Source organism: Chlorocebus sabaeus, chromosome 13 (genome assembly GCF_047675955.1).
Source record: "Chlorocebus sabaeus isolate Y175 chromosome 13, mChlSab1.0.hap1, whole genome shotgun sequence".
In the NCBI taxonomy this organism is placed as follows: Eukaryota; Metazoa; Chordata; class Mammalia; order Primates; family Cercopithecidae; genus Chlorocebus; species Chlorocebus sabaeus.
In genome coordinates, this window is record NC_132916.1 from 45,153,767 (window position 1) to 45,178,621 (window position 24,855).

Here is a 24,855-nt window from a genome sequence, read left to right on the forward strand (position 1 = left end):
TTTCAGAAACCTTGAGGGTGTAAAAAGCCGAATGTAACCAGAAATGTTATTTTCAGGGAAAATATATATTTCATTCAAGATGTCATTAAAACTAGGGGAGCAAGGGTGAATTGTATTAAAGGAAGACTATGTGAATTTGAAAGCAGGCATTGTCATAGGGAGTTTAGGGTCAGCATCTCAATTTCTCATCTGATTTGTATTAGTCTTCTCAGATGTAGAAAGACTGTGAGGCTGGCTGGGGTTACATCACACAGCTGCTCTGTTTTATTGGGAAGGCTGGTCCAGGGAAGCTGAGAGCTGCTTCAGGTCCTCCAGGCAATGTTGATCCACTAGTTTCACATTACATGATTGCCTTTCAAAGGTGAACGATGAATTTACAAGTGGATTTAAGAAAGTTGAGAAGAAATAAAACAATTTCTCCTTATGCTTTATTCTTATGTCTTTCTCTGTTCATTAACCTATCTCTGTAAATATTAGGCATTATTCTTATTTTCACTGACAGCTGGAACTATTTGCTGACTTTTAGAAATAAAGCTACTTTCATTTTCATTTTAGTATAGTTTCTACATAAAATTTCTTGTGATTAAAAATATTTTGATGAAATGACTTTAAACATTAACAATTTTTTTTGACAGTCTTACTCTGTCACCCAGGCTGGAGTGCAGTGGCATGGTCTCGGTTCACCGCACCCTCCGCCTCCCGGGTTCAAGCGATTCTTCTGCCTCAACCTCCCAAGTAGCTGGGACTACAGGTACATGCCATACTTGGCTAATTTGTGTATTTTTTAAGTAGAAATGGGGTTTCACCATGTTAGCCAGGCTGGTCTGGAACTCCTGACCTCAAGTGATCCACCTGCCTCGGCCTCCCAAAGTGCTGGAATTACAGGCGTGAGCCACCACATCCAGCCAGTATTTTTAATAAAAGATAAAAAGTACCGTATATAAATGAAAAGCCAAAATAATCATGTTGGACTCTGAAACAGGTTCTTGTTTTAAATGTAGATTCTGTATTACTCCCTCCTGATAAAGGAAGCCTAAAAAATGGCTAACAGAAAACAAATATGTTTTCAGAATAGTTGAAAAGATTGATATTTGTTTTTTCTTTTCCATTTTAAAGGGGATATAGGCAGAATATTTATACCATTGTCCCTTTTGTCAGATACAACTATTCTAACCAATTCCAGCCACGCTAGCTGAAAAGTGAAAGATGCAACAAACCACTCACTCATTTGGTTTTTGTTTCACTTAACAATGACTTCGAGTTTCTTGTTACCTTCACAGTTATTCTCTGGTTTGATGAGTTAAGAATCATGTAAATACTGCCTGAATTGATATGATGTCTAGCTCATTTTACTTTCTACACCTCCAAATAAAATTAATTTTAAAACAATGAGAACACATGGACACAGGGCAGGGAACATCACACACAGGGGCCTGTTGGGGGGTGGGGGTCTGGGGGAGGGAATAGCAGTAGGAGAAATACCTGATGTAAATGATGAGTTGATGGGTGCAGCACACCAACATGGCACATGTATACCTATGTAACAAACCTGCATGTTGTGCACATTTACCGTAGAACTTAAAGTATAATTAAAAAGAAATAATGAAAAACTTTAAATGGATCACAGACATTCATGTGCTGATATAGTCATATGCTGCATAACATTTCAGTCAATGGACCACATATATGACTGGTGATCCCATAAAATTACAATGAAGCTGAAAAAATCCTATAACCTAATGACATCATAACTCAAACATCATGTGTTCATGGTGACGCTGGTGTAAACACACCATGCTGCCAGTCATCTAAAAGTATACCACATACAATGATGTACACTACATAGTACTTGATAATAAATTTTGTTACTAATATTAAAAAATTGAGGTTAAAAAGCAGGTGGTGTCTATTATATATGCCTTTCCACTTCACTGAAATTGCCTCCTTGCAGAGGAGTTACATAAATTACTGAATAGTTCCTGGATTACATAAGACCAAAAGGACCATTGGCCAGATGGAACTTAAGAGATTTCATGGTCTTCATGGTCAAGACTGACCCAAAAAAATGAGAAGCTTTCATGAACATTTTGTATGCTTCCAAATTACAGAAAAGAATCAAGTTTTCTCCCACCAGTTGCATCTTCCACCAATCATAAAATCATACCATAAACACCCATATCCATGGAAAGTAGGGAAAGATGAAGAGGGCCCTATAAGGATGGAAATTATTGTAATCAAGCTTGCACTCTATTCTTTCCTTATATGGGGATGGGGGAGCAGACCCAGAAAGGAAAAAGAGAGGTGAATTGTCAGATTTCTTTATGGACATGCTAATGACAGGCCACAAGGCCAATACACTAGTGATATTTCCTAGAAAGACTCTATGGATAGATATTTCCAGCAGGATGTACCTGTCTAGGGTTGCTTGAGGAAAAGTAAATAAATAACAATAAAAATACTCAGAATCTATAGATGAAGGTAAATAATATGTAAGGTATAATAATGCACAAAAGAGAAATGTGTCATGACTGAAAGAATCCACTTATAATTTGTCAGACAGGTTCATCTTGCCCACTGCCCAAAAAAAGCCAATGCACTGAGAATTGCAGAATTTTGCAACAAAGGAAGAGTTTAATAACTGTAGGACAAGTCAGGTGGGAGAATGAAAGTTAATTTTCAAATCCCATTGCCAAAAACCTCAGAGTTTAGGGTTTTTTACAGATAGTTTGGCCGGCAGAGGGCTAGGAAATGGGGAATGCTGATTGGTTGGGCTGGGGATGAAATCATAAGAGATCAAAGTTATCTTCTTGCACTGAGTCAGTACCTGGATGGGGATCATAGAACCAATTGAATTAGTTTCTTGGTATGAGTCACAGGTCTAGGTGGAGTCTGTCAGTCACTAGCACACAAAAGTCTAACAAATATCTCAAAGGCTAACCTCAGGTTTCAACAATAGTTATGTTATCTATTGGAGCAACTGAGGAAGTTACAAAATCTTGTGATCTTTGGAGAAGTAAACAACTACAGAAAAGCAAGGTAAAGAACAATGACTGGTTATCATTTACACCTACACTTTAGCAGAAGTCAGGCCCTTCCCATAATCCTAATCTTGTGGCCTTTCATGAGTCTTACAAAGGTAGTTTCAAGATCCCTGAGAGGGTCAGTTTTGGGAAAAGACGATGATCATCTTTGTTTTAAAGTTAACAAAGGTTGGTTAGCTTGTGAGGTTAGAAGCAAGTTGGAGTCAATTAGATTAGATTCTCTCACTATCACAATTTTAACAAAAGTGGTTTCACTCTTTGTATGTGTGATATAGTCACACTTAGAGAGGTCATATGTTAAATCTTGGCCTGACAGTCTGATCCAAGTTAGATCACAAGGAAAATTCACTGAGCTGTAAATACAAAGCAGGAAAAAGGCATTCGCCATCTCACACCTTGGCTGCCCCACCCCAAAGAAGGACATAGCTTCAGTAAAAAGTCCAGACTTCAAAAAAAAAACAAAAAAAATCTTGACCTGAGCAAACAGCAAAAATGGACCCAAGAAGTGACATTGGCTGTGTCAAACCTCTCCATGCTTCACCTATTCCTCATATTACTTGTACTTTTGCAATTGTTACTAATGCTGATACAAGGTAAGATCTCTGACTCTCATGGGTCTCATTTACCAATAAGATATTTTGTATTATCTCATCAAGAGAAATAGTTCACGGCTGCCCTCTTTTGTCCTGAGAGGTCTCTGATCCTATATTGTCCATGTGAGTTGTTGACATTTTATGATCCTCAACATTTATCCTCAAACACTGAAAATTCTGAAGTTTAGCAGACATTTTGGCAATCTGTTTCAAAACTCAAAATTCCCAAGTTCTGTACTGTTATGTAATACAGCATGGAAAATCATTGCATTTTGCAACTAAGCCTGCATTTGTTGAGGGTCCTGGTTAAGCCAAGGTGCTAAATTATGTTTGTTTTACACAGATATTCTAATTCAATTATGTCACCATGATGGTTAATTTTGAATGTCAACTTGATGGGGCTAATGGATATCAGATAGCTGGTAAAACATCATTTCTGAGTGTGTTTGTGAGGGTGTTGCTGGAAGAGATTAGAATTTGATTTGGTAAACTGAGTAAGATATTCCTCACCAATGTGGGTGCACATCAACCAGTCCTTTGAGAACCTCAATAGAACAAAAAGGTGGAGAAAAGGTGAATGTGCTCTGTCTTATGGATTCAGACATCTATACTCTGCCCTCAGACATCAGTGCCTCTGGTTCTCAGGCCTTAAGGCTTGGACTAAAGCTATACCACAAGTTTTCCTGGTTCTCCAGTTTGCAGATGGCAGCTGGTGGTACTCGCCTCTATAGTCACATGAACTAATCCTTCATAATAAATCTCTTTCCATATATCTATGTATATCCTGCTAATTCTGTTTCTCTGGAACACCCTGATTAATACACCATTTAAAAAATGTCCTGCCCTTAACGGTATCCTCCCAATAGAAGGACAAAATGTTCTGACTTCATTATTTCTAATTATACTTTAGTATTAAATTTCTGTGTAATAAATCACATTGTAACTGATAATTTTATATCAAATTAAAATTTATTAAGTCACTATTAGACATTTTGAAGGTTAATAGTATGAGGATACCTGAAAATGTAGATACTCAATTATTCATGAAGCATTTACTGTATCCCTACTATTTCCCAGACAAGGTGCTACACTAAAAATTATGGAAAATATAAAGTGCAATCTTGATTCTTTCCTGGAATATCATTTAATATGTAGAGAGAGTAAATCAAGTAACCAAATGTTGGATTTGGTGTTAAGTGATATGAAAACACAGAGAAATAATTTATGAACAGAAAGAAATCCACTAAGAATTCCAGGAGGAGTCTAATAACATTCGCATGAATGGATGACTGTTGGTCTGAACCTTGAAGATTGAATAGAAGGTCAGGTCATTATGTGCAGAAAAATGGAAATGGCATTTTACTGAGAAAAAAAAAAAGCAAGCATACAAACAAAGCATGGAAGATGGTGAGTGTTCAGAAATAGTGACTACAAGTCACTCTTATGAAGTGACTGGAAGGCAAAGGGTGTGCTAGAATAAAATTCAACAGTCTCTGGTATGATACCATCTTACAAGTTATTGCAGTAGCTCTGGCTTGACATGGGCCCAATTAAGGCAAAGGCAAAGAATTTTTTTAAGAAGGAGAAAAATGAGAAGGATTTAATAGGTGTACTAAGTTTGAAATGAGTAAAAAAGTAATGAAAAGGGAGGATTTACACTACAAGAAAAGAAAATTACAGGCCAATATACCTGATGAACATATATGAAAAAATCCTCAACAAATTACTAGCAAGCCAAATGCAGTAACGCATTAAAATAATTTGCCACAATTGGCCAGGTGAGGTGGCGCCACAATCAAGTGAGATTAATCCCTGGGATACAAAGACGGTTCAACATATGTAAGTCATTAGTGTGACACATTGCATCAATAGAATGAAAGCCAAAAACCATATGACTATCCCAATAAGTGCAAGAAAAAAAGCATTTGACAAAATTCAACATTCTTTCATGATGAAACAAATAAAGCTCTCAATAGATTAGCTATAGAAGGAGTGTACCTCAACATAGTAAATCCCACGTATGACAAGCCCACAGCAACATCATATTCACTAGTGAAAATTTGAAAGTTTTACCTCTAAGATCAGGAATGAGACAAGGATTCTCACTCTGCACACTTCTTTTCAACACAGTACTGGAAGTCCTAGTCAGACAATTGAGCAAGATAAAAAGAAATAAAGGGGATCCTAATAAGAAAGGAAGAAGTGAAGTTGCCACTGCTTGCTGACATAAACTTACATATATACAAAATCCTAAAGACTCTACCCCAAAACTGTTAGAAGTAATAAACAAACTCAGTAAAGTTGCAGGATACAAAAATCAACATATAAAAATCAGTTGCATATCTATACAATAACAATGAACTATCTGAGAAAGAAATCAAGAAAACAATTTCATTTATAACAGCAACAATAACAACAAAAAAATACTTAGGTGCAAATTTAACCAAGAAGGTAAAGATCTGTGTGCTAGAAACAATAAAATATTTATGAAAGAAAGTGAAGAAAATACCAATAAGTGGGAAAATATCATGTGTTCATGAATTAAAGAATTAATATTTTTAAAATGTCCATACTATCCAAAGCAATGTACAAATTCAATGCAATCCTTATTATAATGTAATTATTTTCATGGAAATAGAAGAAAAATCCTAATATCCATATAGAACCACAAAAGACCCTGAATATCCAAAGCAGTCTTGAGCAAAAAACAAATCAAAACAAAGCTTGAGGCATCATATTTACCTGATATCCAAATATTCTACAAAGTTGCAGCAATTAAAACAGCATGGTACTGCATAAAAATAGACCTATCAACCAATGGAACAAGATAGACAGTACAAAAATAAACCCATGCATTTATGACAATTGATATTTTATATGACAGTACAAAAATAAACCCATGCATTTTTAACAATAGATTTTTTATAAAAGTTCCAAGAACACATAGTGGGGAAAGGACAGACTCCAATAAATGAGAAAACTGGATCCAGTTGAGAAAACTGGGTATCTACATGTAGAAGAGTGAAATTAGGTTCATATTTCATACAATGCATAAAAATCAACTGAAAATGGGTTTAATCCCAGGGATTAATCTCACTTGATTGTGGTGAATATATGTAAAACCTTAAATGTATTTTAAAACTTAAATATAAGACCTGAAACTGTAAAACTGCAAGAAGAAATAATAGGGGGAAAGTTCTACAACATTGATCTGGGCAATTATATTTTAGATATGATGTTAAAAACACAGGCAACAAAAGCAAAAATAGATGAATGGGAATATACGAAACTAAAAGTCTTCTGCACAGCAAAGGAAGGATTAAAAAAGTAAATAGACAATCAGAGAGTGACAGAAAATATTTGCAAACCATATTTATCTGATAAGGGGTTAATATCCAAAATATATAAAGAACTCAAACAATTGAATAACAAATAAGACAAATAATCAAACTTTTAAAAGGGCCAAGGACTTAAATAGACATTGCTCAAAATAATATATATAAATGGTCAACAGGTCCATGAAAAAATGCTCCACACCACTACTCATAAGGGAAATGCAGATTAAAAACACAATGAGATATCACCTCACACCTATTAGAATGCCTATTATCAAAATACAAATGATAACAAGTGTTAGCAAGTATGTGGAGAAAAGAGAACCCTGGTACTATTGGAAGGAATGTAAATTAGTACATTATGGAAAGCAGTATGAAGGTTCCTCAAAATCTAAGAATAAATTACCATATGATCCAACAATCGCAGTTCTGGATATGTATCAAAAAATTAAAATTAATATGTCAAAGCGATATCTGTACCTCCATGTTCATTGGAACATTATTTGCAATAGCAAGATCAAGCTAAGTGTGTATCAATAGGTGAACGGATAAAGAAAATGTGGCATATATTAATAGTATATACAAAATGAAATATTATTCAGCCTTAAAGGAAATCCTGCCATTTGCAACAACATAGACGAACCTAAACAACATTATGCTAAGTGAAATAAACCAGGCACAGGAAGACAAACACAGCATGATGTCACTTTTTCGTGGAATCTAAAAATGTCAAACTCATAGAAGTAGAAAATAGAATGGTGACTACCAGAGAGTTGAGGAGAGGCTAAATGGAAGATTGGAGAGATGGTGTTCAAAGGATACAAAGTTTCAGTTAGACAGTAGGAATAAGTCTTTGATATCTATCACACAGCATGACGAGTATAGTTTATAATGTATTGCATATTTCAAAATTGCTAAGAGTAAATTTTAATTGTGCCACCACATAAATAAGTTAGGTAATGGATATGTGAATTCGTTTGATTTAGTCATTCCACATTGTATATACCTATCAAAATATCATATTGTACCCCATATGTAAATACAATTATTATTTGTCAGTTAAAATGATTTTTAAAGGAGGATTTGTAGGAGTAGCAGGTCTCTAGACCTCTGAGGTTGAACAATTTGGCTGATGAGATTAGCTTGCATGAGAATTTCAGGAAGGAAAAAGCAAGTGTGTTGACCGGCAAGCACAGACTATGACTTTGGCTCACTAAATTCCTCTCAGTTCTTCCAACAAAGGGTCTATATAACTCGGAGTCTTTGTCCATACTATCTCCTCTGTCCGGAATGTGCTACCACCTTTTACACCATTTTTGGTGACAAACAGGCACAGGGCTTTCAGACAAACCAAATATAATGTTCTGAATATTTCACAGGAAAAGAGGCACTTTCGTGTTTACATGGCTTCCTCTATTATACATCTCCCTCGCATGCCACTATCATTACTTTTTAGCTTTTCTTCCTCCATTCAAACTCTAGGATTTCTAGGGTAGAAGCCACGGTCATTCCTTTAAATTCAGTACCTATCACAGAATAAGCACATGAGCATTAATATTCTCTGTTTTTAGTCTTTGTTATATCTTTTCTAAATTAATTTTAAAAGTGCCAAAATTGAGTAGCTTCAAATCATGTTTTCTGTCAGTAGAAAAACGTGCATACATCTTAAGAATCAGACATAGTCAGGTTATTGACCTTTGCCTATAAATCTTGCCACTTTTCTTGTGTGCATGTAAGCATACATTTTAGTATGAATATATGTACATTGAATAGTCATGGTGAGAAATAAAAATAATATCCTTTGATTTTTCTCCCAGGACCCAATTCATCTGAATAGCCAATTGGTTGTTGTAGTTGTTGGCAAATGATGTCTGAATTTTTAAGTTTCTAGTCAGCCCAGTGAAACAGGAATCGATGCATTTGTCACTTTCTATCTCTTCTAGCTTCGTTGTTTTTGTGATCCTTTATTCCACTGCAGTAAAGTGTTAATGCAATTGACTGGTAGTGCCTACAAAATAAACTCACTCCTTCTTTTGATAGGCCATGCTTTGAAGAGCTAAATGGCAAATCTTTTTGATCTAAACAGTTTAATTATCTTGCAAAAAAAAAAAAAAAAAGAAAAAAAGAAAAAGAAAGAAAGAATATGTATCCCTTGTGTTGATTACCTTTCTTAGTCATCTCTCTAGGAGCATGCCATTTTTTCCTTACTAGGCTCTCTGTTTCTTTAAACTACTCTCCAGATTTTCCAAAAAAAGTATAAAAACCCCATAGTATGGGAACACTTTGCAATTTTCACTGGGTACAATTCCAATTAACTCAAATATAAGGATCAGTCCTAAGGGCTGCATGATATGTCTATGTTAGAACAAACTAATAAGTGAAACAAAAACATCAACAGCTCACAGCCTAGAGAACAGAAAGGAGCACTTTTCCTGAAATGCTTATAATCTGAATATGAGCTCTAATGACTATGTTTTGATTAATTTCCAACAGAGATGCCTACCCAGGCATGAGTATTTTTTGACTACAGCCTACTCAAAAAAGACTTCTGTGTTTTGAAACAATATAACAATTAACACGACTGCTGCTTTTTGTGCTTTATTTTTCTAGAAAAGCACTTCTTAACAGGTGTTCAGCCATTCTGTCAAAAGGATTTCTTCAGAAAAGTTAGGGGATACTGTGTAGGCCATCTCTCCCATACTCTCATTGGAAAACTAACAGGGAGTCTTAGCAGGATTTCATTCACTCTCAAGCACCATTACTGCTGAATACATTAAATAATACTTCACTTTTTAGTACATTTCCATCTGAAAAAGAACCCTGGATTTTAATGTGTGATGTGTACTTGAAGTGGATACGTTTGTTTAAAAAATCATTCAAAACTTCAGAATTACACGTTGCTGCTACTGCTTTATCAATACTGTTGTGAAGCAACCAAGGATTACAGGGCATAAAATTCTGGAAATTTCTGTTAGGCCTGGTTTGAATTCAACTAGATTTCACTAGTAAAAAAGAATATTCAGTGTGTTTGAGGATATTAACATGATACTTTGTGAGGAATTTCTAGATAGTTATAATTAACCCCAAACCAAACGCTAGTCTCTTGAAGCTGTTCTACCTAATGGTGGGTCTCTCAGATTTAGCCCTGTTCAATCAGGGTACCAGACTGGGTATTCTGGCTACCTCTGAAGGCCAGCACCCATCCAGGATGTCTCTGTGATATTATTTGGCTTCCTCCTTAATAGTTGGCTCAAGGATGTCCCTGGATTGGAAAGTCATATTTTTGAAAAGCCTTTATTTTCCCCTAGCAGTGCCAGTCAGCATTAACTTACTGTTAGAAAAGAAATTCTTCAATACAGAGCCGATTTTACTTATCTAGGATCAAGATGGAAAATAACATTTAAGAGTCTATAACGTACCAGAAAACTTTTGTATTTTATATCTTCAGTCTTCCTAAGAAAACTAAAAGGAAGTCACCATTAATTTCATTTTCTGTATGAGAAAATTCCTAATAATCATAGAAGGCAATATCCTAAACATGATAGTTGCTTTCTTTGTATATTGTTTCATTTTCCAGGTTTTTCTTCATTTTTTAACACTCTAAACAAAAGAGATCCTGTAAAGAAATTACAACTGTTCCTGTCACTTACCTGTTTATAACCATGTGCTAATTTTCATAAAAGGAGGGCGACAAAACTCAGCACAGTCCTGAAGCTCTCCATACCATCTCTCCAGTGTCTCCACGGACCACATTCCCTTCTTCTCTCCAATGTTCCTTCTGCTTCTAATGCCCCAAATGTGCTGACTCCTTCCTGCCCTAGAGAGCATATGCTATTTATTCCACCCAAAAAGATCTCTCCAATCCTCCCTACTCCCAACTCATCAAGCTAACTTGTATTCATTCTTTAATTATTAGAATAAAAAGGCACTTCTTTAAGGTAGTTAAAATGTCATTTCAACAAATATATTGAAATACATCTTTGGCTGCTATAAGGGCATATAATAAATCCTGTTTTATATTGTATAGCATGATATATTGTTCTATGCCCTCATAACATCCTCTACATGGTTGCCAGAGAATGTATTTTGATTTCAATTAATATTTACTTAATCATATGCTTTTCATATTGCCTATAACTGCAAGAGTCAAGAGGGAAAAATCTATGTCTGCTTCATTTACTGCTACAACTCCATGGCCTAGAACAGTGTTTGAAACATAGGAGGTGCTCAGTGAATATTTGTTGAATGAATAAATGAGCCACTGCTCTGCATAATTAGTGTCCTTATTTTACTTAAAAAGCTGTAGGTGAGTTTACTCTGAATTAGTGTTTCCAAAGATATTTTTCCAATTTTGTTCCATATCTGAGTGTTTAGCCATCTTTCTGTGAAATATGAGAATTTACAAGATTGTAACATGTTAAAAAATAAAATAAAACAGGGCTATTTTCAGTCTTGAGGCTCCAGATTTGTATTTACATCAATATGTCTTATTATTGATTATATAATTTAACCTACATTCCACAAAACATAATTTTGCTTCTTGGCCCTTTCATTTAATGTACACTTGTTGGTTCTGGTAAATGCATACTTTGGAGAGTTAGAAAGGAAATTTGAAGTTGAATAAAAAGAAATCTGTCTACCAAAAACATAGCCTGAGTTTCATTCAACTATTAAGATTTCATTAAATGTAAATAAAAATGAATTACATGTATTTAGGTTTGTGCATAAAAGAAGAACCACACATGCTCTGGTTTTACAATTTCTATCTTATTTCACCCCTTTGCAGCATTAAGCACTGTTGATAAGTCTTTTTTCAAAGTCTTTTCTCTGGGCTTCCATAACACCAGGTTTTCCTCCTAACTTTCTTCCTTTCTTTCTATTGCTACCTAACACTCCCTTTCCCGACTTTTCTTCAACTGTTTCTTCCTTAAACAGCACATATCGAAAGCTCACTGTGTATCTGATGATGAGCTGTATTCTGGAATCAAAAAATCTTACTCTTTTTTCATCTCACTAAACCCTCTGGAAGGGATTAAATACAATTTTTGTTATATGCTGATTACTTCCAAATCTGTATGTAGTCTACACTGTTCTCCTAAGCTTAAGGCTTACATGGCCATCTGTGTAATGAGTATAAACTGTCTCAGACTCAGCATGTCCAAAGTGAACTTGCTCTTCCCTCCCCAAAACCTTTCCATACCCTACCTCATAACTAGATAATGGTACCAGTGTCATAGTCTCCCAAACAAGGAACATGCCATTCATTCTGACTTTCCTTCTTTATTATTCAAATGCAATTGGTCCTTGAGTCCTAACTGGTTAATGTTTTCTTTATTTCCTTTTCACTGTCACTGTCCTAATTTTAATGCTTATCACCCCTTTACCGTATTGCAATATTTACCTCATAACTGGTCTTCTCTTCCTCATTTCTTTTTCTCTCAAATCCATTTTTCATACTGCCACCAGAATGCTATTTCTAAATTTAAATACGGCCATATGGCCCATGCTTAAAACTCATCCATGGCTTCAAATATCCTCTAGGGTAAAGTCTAAGCTTTGTAGCACCATATTTGTCCTGATCTGATTATAATTTACCTCTCCAGCTTCCTACACCTTATCTTGCACCTATGATGCTATCACAACATAAAGTACCCTCCATAAGACATTGTATTTTTATATTTCTGTATTTTATAATGCTTTTCCTCTGCCAGAAATGTCTTCCTCACCTTCTACACTAGAAAAACTAACCACCAGAATTCATATTAGACATCTTTTCTGTTAAGCCTTCCATGACCTCTTCAGAAAATGTTGTGCCACCACAGATTTTTATAAATATAGAACATCTTGTTCCCTAATGCAATTACAAATGTACACATTTGTCTCCAACTGTATCTTTAGAACTGTAGGACACAGCACCATAAGCCATGGCACATAATGGATCCTGAAGACCAAAATAAAATAAAATTTCTAAATTCCTCCAACAGAAACTCCTTTGCCTAAAAAAATAAAATAAAATAAAAATAAAAATAAAAATAAAATTTTAAGTTCCCTTCCAAGCTAAGATGGGAGGCTGATTACATCCCATTTGCTTCCACCTTCTTTTACTCATTCATCATTGCCAGATTTTCTCAAAAGCCAGCTTGAGAAAACAAAAGATTGGGAGGCCCCTAGGCTCCTCCTGTTTTTACGGCTCCAGCGTAACAGTTATCTCAGTTCACAAGGAATTTCTCCTTCAAAACTGACTACTGGCTGTGGACTGGTTTTGGCCAGTGTTCTGAGGATGCACGGAACTTGTACCCTATATTTCACCTTTTTATGCACAGAACCTAACTATAACGCATTAAAATGTTAAATTTCCATGCCAAAGTGAAAATAATGTATGTTTCATACATGTAAACCTAAAGTGCACACAAGTGAGCATCTTTCATGAATATTCATACGTCCTCCCATCTACTGTTAAATATGTACACCCTGCCATCTCATTTAGAATATATACCTGCCTCTTCTTTCTCTCCCTTTGAAGCATGGCTTTATGGTTTTGGCTAGAAGCTTACTTCTCACCAGCACACCTGCAGGATGGAACCCCCTTGAAACAAAGCTCTCTATTTACATTTATTGACTCAACAGTACATAACAAACTTTTGTCGAATGAATGAATTAATGATCATAAGTAAACTAATAATAAATTAGATTTCTCCTTTGACAAAAAGTCTTTTCAAATAAAAAGTCAACTGGGAAAGCAAGATGGGCATAATTAAATCACATTTATGGGAATTCAAACTAATATTTTATTAACAATTACAAACCAGAAGATAAACAGATAGGTTACAGAAAAGGCTTGAGTTTTGTTCATGAGGGGAAAAGGTCATCTTTGAGTATTACCGGTACATCATATGCTCCTCTATCTATGATGGGGTTAGTTCCAACAAACCCATTGTAAATTGGAAATACCGTTAAGTCAAAAATGTACTTAATACCCCTAACCTACCAAACATCGTAACTTAGCCTAGCCTACCCTAAACCTACAAAAAGCCTACTTAGCATAGCTTAGCCTTAGCCTACCTGCTTGGAATACTTACATTAGCCCACAACAGGGCAAAATAATCTAACACAATGCCTATTTAAAAAGAAAGTGTTGAATATCTCACATAATTTATTGAATACTGTACTGAAAGTGAAAAACAAAAAGGTTGTAAGGATAAAGCATGGTTTCTACTGAATGCTTATCACTTTTGCACCATTACAAAGTTGAACATTTTAAGTCAAACTGCTATACGTTGTAGACCATCTTTATTAAACTTGGCATTTTATTTCTGAAATACCACCTTATCCCTATCCTTGTTTCTGAATGGTTACCACTAACCTCCCTCATAAATGTAGAAATTCAAGAAGATATGCTCCTCCTCCTTCCAATGGAGATATAGATTTTTTGTTAATTTATGACATAATTGTTCCTGTCTGAGCCTTTCTTTCAGGAATTAATTTCCTAGGGAACATGAATCATATTCTGTTGTTGTTAATCACATTATTGTCTTGTCAACAAACATGATGATCACAGAGTTCTAAGCATCTTTAATTCCTATCCAAAACTTGCTGTAAGTGTGTTATGTTGGTTTGTTTGTCCAAGGTTTGTCACAACTGACATATTTCTGCTTTTGTAATTGATGTTATTTGCACAGGGAAAAAGTCAGTGCTAGCAAATGCTTAATAATTTCCTATAAAAGAGTGATAGTATCTCACTTTGGGGAAAGGAAAACTGAGAGTCAGGTGGAATAGGTTTTGTTTTGGAATTCATTTCTCTTAGAAAACTGATTAGAGTTCATTTCATTCTGGTACATGGGACAGGGACAAAAAAAAGCTAAGTTTCCCAGTATTAAGTTTTATATGCCTAAGCAAAACAATCTGTTGATCCAAAAGTAATTAAGCCCACACTTCTTTAGGAAGTATTAAGAAAAAATAAGAAAACGATAAGTAAGCCTTAGCTTCTGATGTGGCGGCCTTGGGGAGATGGACCAGTGGGAAGCTAATCTTGCCCTAATGGACAGGAATGTGAGAATGTTATAGAAGGACTGAGATATGAAGCAAAATTACTATTACTGGTTAATATCATCTATCTTGTTTGGGCGCTTCTACAGCTCAAACATCCTCCTCTGTAGTTAGTCTCTTTTTGCAGCCAGACTAATCTACCTCTAGAGGACTAATTCCTGGAACATTTTAAGCATACTGTTCTGCAAAAATAGCATGGACAAATGGTTAATATCACTCTTTCTTTGTCCATTGTGCTAATAAATTTGACTCTTTTCCGTTTTTTAAAGCCCCAATGTACAGTGTGCTTCATCTATCCAAAACAGATAGGATAGAACTATATGAATCAGAGGACTAAGACAACCATTCCTTAACATGTACCTCACTCATTATCATTCAGAGGTCACAATGGTGATGGTGATATCTAGGATGTTGCTGCAATCTAGACTGCCATCTCAATCTAGGATGTTGCTGCTGTAACAGATAGATAGGTGGAAAATCTCATTATAATTTTTAAATGAAGGAATCCCCAAAAATTCCCATGATCTTTTCACCATTTTTCAAGCTCCTGAATGCGGCCTATTTGTTTATTTTGATTAATCCAATAAATTAGGTTTGAATCTCTACCTTTCTGTAAAAGAAATTTAGTTAGCTCTATTATCGTTTTATTTAAAAGAAAGTATAAAAACCTAAGATATATAGAAAAAGGTACCAAATAATAAAATAAGCTCTATTATTTTTTAAAAATAACTGGATTACAAAGGAAAATTGCTGTTAATTGAATTGTAACATAGTCCCCAAACCTAAGATATAGTAATCCAGACAAGTATATTGTAGACTAGAGATCAGGGCACAGTTTCTACAACATAGAAAACTAAGTTTTATTCTCTAAATCTGTGCTTAATATATTTCACCAAAGTATAAAGTCAAATTATTCTAATATAAATTTACAGCATTAAAAAGTTATAAAAGGGAGTTGTTATGCATTTAGAAAGGATCTAAGTTCAGTATAAATTTGATAAATTTTGCAACTTTAAATTACCTGAGTTTATTTCTAAAACACTTGAAATCTTCTTTGTAATTCTCTCATTTCTCTAGATCCCATAAGAGTTGTCAGGTGCATCCTTGGAAGTATCATTGCTTTTGTTTTCATCAGTTCACATATTCATGGCATTTCCCTGCTACTTGTCAAAATAATTAATATCTGGAGTGGAAGAAATAGGTATACTGCATTTAAATAAAAAATTTTTATGCAAACATGGTTAGAGAAATAGTCTATTAAAAGTGTGAGCTTTCGGTCTTTGACCTTTCGTTACATTACAAAAACATTTCTGATCTGCTTAAAGAATTATGGACACAGCTGTCATCTCTGTAGCATTAACGAAGGGTTTATTTTCAAAAGAATATCTTGCTAAAGTTTTGAAAAAGTTTGGATATTCATCAATTTAGGATCTACCTCACAGTCAATAAGAATAAATATGAAAATAAATCCATTCTATGGAACTCTACTGAAAGCTTATGACAACGTAAAGTGCCTATCACCTTGAATATATAATTTCTGTTCATTTATGAATAAATGTATTTAATCCCATTGTATATTCTTGCTAGCTACAAGTAGGTTATCAGCCACTTCCCTGGGTGACTTATGGAATCAAAATATCTGTGATATATTAGATCAAGTTCTTTACACAATCAATTATAAAACACAATCATTCACTTTTCCAAGATATGACACCACCCGACATCTTGTATCCTTCTTACAGATGATGCGAACATCTAGAATTATATCATCCTCCCTATAACACACCTGGAGTTTTTAGGTCCCTTTGCTTCTGCTTTTAGTCTATGATAGGAACTTTTTGCTCTTTTGTATGAAATCACTTTCTCTCAAGAGTTACTTAAATCAACACAGAATGCACAGTCCCATAAAATGGGCAAGTGAAACATACTAGTCCAGCAAACAATTACAAATTGTTGGAAAAGAAGGAAATATGATCTTCCTCCTGGTATATTATATTTAAAAAAATAAGTCTTTTAGGAAAAATTGAAAATAATTGAGTCTGAATAATAAAAAGGATTGCAAATATCACACAAATTCTTTGAACACTTCATAGCACATACTTTTCTCTATAGAATACCCAATGACATAGGGAAAAAAAAGGTATCTGATGCTTTTAAAAGGCTCCTAATCTTATATAATCCATAACTTTAGCTTCTGAATTTCAGGTAACCAAAAACAACGCATTTTTTAATTTCAATTTCCTGAATCCTTAAAAATAATGCACATACTATTTTTTAAAGAAAGAATTATTAAAGTAAAATAATAATTATGTAGGAGCATCTAGGAGAGTATCTGACACAAAGGAGACAAAGGAAAATCAACATTCTCATTCTTTATCCTTTTCTTAACCAAAAGAATATAGATAAAATTTTGCAGTATACAAGCATACAGACTTTTCATAGATGCTAAAATATATTCAAGCAGCACATCATGGAATTATATTTTAATTTTATCTATTACTGATATGTAAAATCCTGAATTGGCATTATAGATGACAATTAAGTCAAATCAGAAAATAATTTTATATGCCTTCATTAAAGTTTAATGTAAATTGATGTAGAATTTGATCTAGTTTTCTTTTTGAAGCAGACAGCCATCTGTATCCATGTGGGTTCTACATCCACAGATTCAAATAACTGTGGACTGAAAATATTCAGTTGAAGGCTGAGGCAGGAGGGTCACATGAGGCCAGGAGTTCAAGACCACCTGGGCAACATAATAAAATCCCATCTCTAAAAGAGAAAATAATTAGTCAGGAGTAGTGGCACATGGCTATAGTTCCAATTGCTCAGGAGGCTGAGGTAGAATTCCTTGTGCTCAGGAGTTTGACACAGCAATGAGCTGTGGTAGCACCACAGCACTCCAGCCTAGGCAACAGAATAGTGTATCGTCTCTTAAAAAATAAATAAGTAAATAAAATAAAAATAAAAAATTCACAAAATATACAACAAAAAAGACAGTATGAAGACTATTTGCCTAGCATTTACATTGTATTAGATATTGTAAGTAATCTGGAAATGATTTAAAGTATACAGGAGGAGGTGCACAGATAATATGTCAATACTACGCCATTTTATAGCAGAGACAAGCATCTGTGGATTTTGGTTCCCTAGGGGTCCTGCAACCAATCAACTTCAGATTCCAAAGAACAATGGTTTACAATTTCATTTAACTACATAGCCTCCCAAATAATAAACCTTCCTCCAGTTGCCTGTTGATGCCTAAAAATGCTTTAACAGAAGACAAATCTTACTCCACAATGATAGATTACACTTAAAATATGTAAAAATAATGTTTTAAAACCCATAAATTTAACTTCAACTCACCACAAAATTATAGGGAGTGATATGTGAGCCCCTCTGGGAGTGAGTTTTGATAGGAGTCAGACAAGAACACTGAAGAGAGCTATGACGTGAAGAAAGAAGGAAGGTGAGGAGATGAAAGGTAAATGAGTTAAGGGCAAACGTTGCCTTCTACTGGCACAGTCTCCTCTCCTGCCTTTCCATTTTCCTGTATCTCTTTCCCTTTGTCTTAGATCTAAACACTTCTTTCCTCAAAAGGGTGACAGCTATATGCACATTTTAAAGGTTGTGAAGGTCAAGAGGTGTTAAGCTAGACATTTCCTCAAGCATTCTTTCATAGGTGTTCTAGATTTAAAAGTTGGTGTAAGGCTGGGATTTAAAAGACTGATAGAAAGAAAACCATGGTAATTTCCCTTATGGTTTTTGTTCTAGCCCTGGAATTATAAAAGTGATCCCCCTACTCCCTGGTTTTAAAAAAAAAAAAAAAACCTTACTACTATGGTAACATGTTTACATCCAGTCTTAATGTATAGAAGTCAATAAAAGCTGAATTCATGAGTATTTTCCAGAACTATGATACAAATTTTTTCAATTTAAAGCCAATTTATTTTTATAATTCATTCACTTCCTGTCTCAGTTAAAATTAAAAAATTAAATATATTCCTGGAATTTACAAGACACAGTCATTATTTTATTCCACTCTGAATTATTTTGCCCTTCTATCCTTCTTGAAATTTGCTGAAGGTCAGGCTACGTGAAAATTTGCTTCTATTGATTAGAATTGAATAACCAGTAGGTGGTAAAGTTGAGCAAAGTTCAGAAGATTGCACAGCAGACAACAAGACAGAGATGCAAGGAACAATGGATTTCCAGAACAGCATGGGCCTGTGTAATTTAGCATGACCTTTCTGGTTTTCTATGTGCAAGTGTACTATTCATTGGCAATTAGGAGAATTTAGTATGAACTGTGTGAAGTTTATTGAGTCTCAAGTTTTATATTGAATTTCTGGGTCTGATTGCATAGCAGTTACAAAGTTTGCTACTGAGAGATACTTGGATTTTTGTTTGTCGAAAAATGATCTAGATTCTAATCTCTTTTCTGCTCTTTTTCTTTTTTTTCTGCTCTTTTCCCTACTTCAAACACTACCACCTCGGGAAGAGCCCTCTTAAGAATAATTTACTGGGCCGGGTGCGGTGGCTCAAGCCTGTAATCCCAGCACTTTGGGAGGCCGAGACGGGTGGATCACGAGGTCAGGAGATCGAGACCATCCTGCCTAACACGGTGAAACCCCGTCTCTACTAAAAAATACAAAAAACTAGCCGGGCGAGGTGGCAGGCGCCTGTAGTCCCAGCTACTCAGGAGGCTAAGGCAGGAGAATGGTGTAAACCCGGGAGGCAGAGCTTGCAGTGAGCTGAGATCCGGCCACTGCACTCCAGCCTGGGCGACTGAGCGAGAGACTCCGTCTCACAAAAAAAAAAAAAAAAAAAAAAAAAAAGAATAATTTACTGAAGACTAAAACTACTTAAAGAGCATCTTAATATTTAACATTTATAATGACAGCCCTTCCCTTTGGGTCCAAGAAAGATCGTAGCCAAAAATAACTAAATATCAAATGCTAAAAAAAAAAAGAGAGAGAGCAAAAGATGTACACATTCAGATTTTTTTTTCTCTTCTAGGAAGGTGAATTCATATACCTTGTTAACTTGTGCTTATGGTATAAAATTATTTATTACGGATCAATATTTACCTTATCAACTATAAGTAGAAGTTGATTTCCTTAATTTGAGTTCTCTCTGACTGCCTACATTGATAGACCACTAGCAAGACTAATAAAGAATAAAAGAGAGAAGAATCAAATAGACACAATAAAAAATGATAAAGGGGATATCACCACCAACCCCACAGAAATACAAACTACCATCAGAGAATACTATAAACACCTCTACGCAAATAAACTAGAAAACCTAGAAGAAATTGATAATTTCCTGGACACTTACACGCTCCCAAGACTAAACCAGGAAGAAGTTGAATCCCTGAATAGACCAATAGCAGGCTCTGAAATTGAGGCAATAATTAATAGCCTACCAACAAAAAAAAAGTCCAGGACCAGACAGATTCACAGCTGAATTCCACCAGAGGTACAAAAGGAGCTGATATCATTCCTTCTGAAACTATTCCAATCAATAGAAAAAGAGGGAATCCTCCCTAACTCATTTATGAGGCCAACATCATCCTGATACCAAAGCCTGGCAGAGACGCAACAAAAAAAAAGAGAATTTTAAACCAATATCCCTGATGAACATCGATGCAAAAATCCTCAATAAAATACTGGCAAACCGAATCCACCAGCACATCAAAAAGCTTATCCACCATGATCAAGTGGGCTTCATCCCTGGGATGCAAGGCTGGTTCAGCATATGCAAATCAATAAATGTAATCCAGCACATAAACAGAACCAAAGACAAAAACCACATGATTATCTCAATAGATGCAGAAAAGGCCTTTGACAAAATTCAACAGCCCTTCATGCTAAAAACGCTCAATAAAGTCGGTATTGATGGAACGTATCTCAAAATAATAAGAGCTATTTATGACAAACCCACAGCCAATATCATACTGAATGGGCAAAAACTGGAAGCATTTCCTTTGAAAACTGGCACAAGACAGGGATGCCCTCTCTCACCACTCCTATTCAACATAGTGTTGGAAGTTCTGACTAGGACAAGCAGGCAAGAGAAAGAAATAAAGGGTATTCAGTTAGGAAAAGAAGAAGTCAAATTGTCCCTTTTGCAGATGACAAGATTGCATATTTAGAAAACCCCATTGTCGGCCGGGCGCAGTGGCTCAGGCCTATAATCCCAGCACTTTGGGAGGCCGAGACGGGTGGATCACGAGGTCAGGAGATCGAGACCATCCTGGCTAACACAGTGAAACCCCGTCTCTACTAAAAAAATACAAAAATTAGCCGGGCGCAGTGGCAGGCACCTGTAGTCCTAGCTATACCAGAGGCTGAGGCAGGAGAATGGCTTGAACCTGGGAGGTGGAGCTTGCAGTGAGTGGAGATCGTGCCACTGCACTCCAGCCTAGGCAACAGAGCGAGACTCCGTCTCAAAAAAAAAAAAAAAAAGAAAAGAAAAGAAAAGAATAAAAGAAAACCCCATTGTCTCGGCCCAAAATCTCAAGCTGATAGGCAATTTCAGCAAAGTCTTAGGATACAAAATCAATGTGTAAAAATCACAAGCATTCTTATACACCAGTAACAGAGAGCCAAATCATGAATGAACTCCCATTCACAATAGCTTCGAAGAGAATAAAATACCTAGGAATCCAACTTAAAGGGATGTAAAGGACCTCTTCAAGGAAAATTACAAACCACCGCTCAGTCAAATAAAAGAAGACACAAACAAATGGAAGAACATATCATGCTCGTGGATAGGAAGAATCAATATTGTGAAAATGGCCATACTGCCCAAGATAATTTATAGATTCAATGCCATCCCCATTAAGCTACCAATGACATTCTTCACAGAATTGGAAAAAACTGCTTTAAAGTTCATATGGAACCAAAAAAGACCCCGCATCGCCAAGGCAATCCTAAACTAAAAGAACAAAACTGGAGGTATCACACTACCTGACTTCAAACCATACTACAAGGCTACAGTAACCAAAAGAGCATGGTACTGGTACCAAAACAGAGATATAGACCAATGGAACAAAACAGAGTCCTCAGAAATGATACCACACATCTACAGCCATCTGATCTTTGACAAACCTGAGAGAAACAAGAAATGGGAAAATTATTCCCTATTTAATAAATGGTGCTGGGAAAATTGGCTAGCCTAAGTAGAAAGTTGAAACTGGATCCTTTCCTTACTCCTTATACGAAAATTAATTCAAGATGGGTTAGAGACTTAAATGTTAGACCTAAAACCATCAAAACTCTAGAAGAAAACCTAGGTAATATCATTCAGGACATAGGCATGGGCAAGGGCTTCATGTCTAAAACACCAAAAGCAATGGCAACAAAAACCAAAATTGACAAATGGGATCTAATTAAACTAAAGGGCTTCTGCACAGCAAAAGAAACTACCATCAGAGTGAACAGGCAACCTACAGAATGGGAGAAAAAATTTTGCAATCTACTCATCTGACAAAGGTCTAATATCCAGAACCTACAAAGAACCCAAACAAATTTACAAGAAAAAAACAAACCACCCCATCAAAAAGTGGGCAAAGGATATGAACAGACATTTCTCAAAAGAAGACATGCATACAGCCAACAGATACGTGAAAAAATGCTCATCATCACTGGCCATCAGAGAAATGCAAATCAAAACCATAATGAGACACCATCTCACACCAGTTAGAATGGCAATCATTCAAAAATCAGGAAACAACAGGTGCTGGAGAGGATGTGGAGAAATAGGAACACTTTTACACTGTTGGTGGGACTGTAAACTAGTTCAACCGGTGTGGAAAACAGTGTGGCGATTCCTCAAGGATCTAGAACTAGAAATACCATATGATCCAGCCATCCCATTACTGGGTATATACCCAAAAGATTATAAATCATGCTGCTATAAAGACATATGTACATGTATGTTTATTGCAGCATTATTCACAATAGCAAAGACTTGGAATCAACCCACATGTCCATCAGTAACAGACTGAATTAAGAAAATGTGGCATATATACACCATGGAATACTATGCAGCCATAAAAAGGGTGAGTATGTGTCCTTTGTAGGGACATGGATGCGGCTGGAAACCATCATTCTCAGCAAACTATCGCAAGAACAGAAAACCAAACACCGCATCTTCTCACTCATAGATGGGAATCGAACAATGAGATCACTTGGATACCGGAAGGGGAACATCACACACTGGGCCTATTGTGGGGAGCGGGGAGAGGGGAGGGGTAGCATTAGGAGATATACCTAATGTGAATGACGAGTTAATGGGTGCAGCACACCAACATGGCACATGTATACATATGTAACAAACCTACACGTTGTGCACATGTACCCTAAAACTTAAAGTACAATAATAAAAAATTTAAAATTAAAAAGTTAAAAATTAAAAAATTTTTTTAAAAATTATCATCAAGGTTCTAGTATATGAGGAAGTTTAAGAGAAAAACCATATATAAAAAAATTTGCCACTGGGTAACATTTTATAAGAAAAAATTTATAAAAATATAGGTTATTCAAATATAATTGAATTTTTATTATTGATGATGGCTTACAGTGCAATTTAGTGTTTTAGCTTAATTTCCCTAAAAAAAGGAAACTAAAGTATTGACAATCATAACTTCTTTTATTAGGTACAGTGTGTTCTTCATGATGTATTCCTGCCAGAGAACCAGCTTTCTAGTAGTATTTGGTTATGAGGTTTGGAAATTAAAAGGACTCCATTAGTCTCCAAGGTCCATGAGCTGATGAGTAGCATTCTTATACCATCATTCCAAAATGACTTCTTATTACTAACACTAGTTGCTCCATTACAGTTAAAATTAAAGACTACGGAAGCTTGTTTAAAGGAAGCTTAATGTGGACTTTTACACCCAAAGAGTGCTAATTTGCCACAGCAAATATATGACTATATACAGCAGTTATTCATCATTTTAACTTTAGAACAAAATGAGAATTTGTGACCATGCTATTAAAAGACTTAAAGGGCATCTTTAGTATCTTTTTCTTCTCCCAGGCTTCTAGATACATTAAAATACTAAAGAGACACAGTCATGAAATCTGCTATGATTTGAAAGTGTCTCCCAAAGTTTATGTATTGGAAACTTAATCCCCAATGCAACCGTGTTAAAAGAGATGGCCCACATCTGGCTAGGTCCTTCTTGCTGCATCGTTCTATGACAATAACTAACCTACTCTCATGATAATAGCACTAATCCATCCATGAGGGTAGAGTCTTCAGTACCTAATCACCTCTTAACCGCCTCTAACACACGGCCCTAGCCTGATGTGGGCTTCTCCACCCTAGACTTCCCAGACTCTAAAACTGTAAGAAATAAGTCTCTGTTCTTTATAAATTATGCAATCCCAGGTATTCTGTTATAGCATCACGAAACAGGCTAAGACAAAATCTTAGAGTATTTGGTTGTCCATAGAAACAATTTGGGGCTGAGTTATGGGGTATGAAAAACAATCTATTCATTAAGTTAATCATCGGTATGAAAGGAAATTCGGAGTTAGTTATCCATAAATAAATAAGCATACGAACTTTGCATCTTAGTTGAAGATTACTAAACAATGAAACTATATAAATATTTAATTTCTCTATTTCCTGAAGTACTAGAAATCTCTCTCTTCTTAAAAAAGCTTAAAATAATCAATATATAAAAGATTCAGGTGGGTGGATGGATTAGTTGAGGTCAGGAGGTCAAGACCAGCCTAGCCAACACGATGAAACCCCATCCCTACTAAAAATACAAAAATCAGCTGGGCATGGTTGTGTGTGCCTGTAGTCTCAACCTCTTGGGAG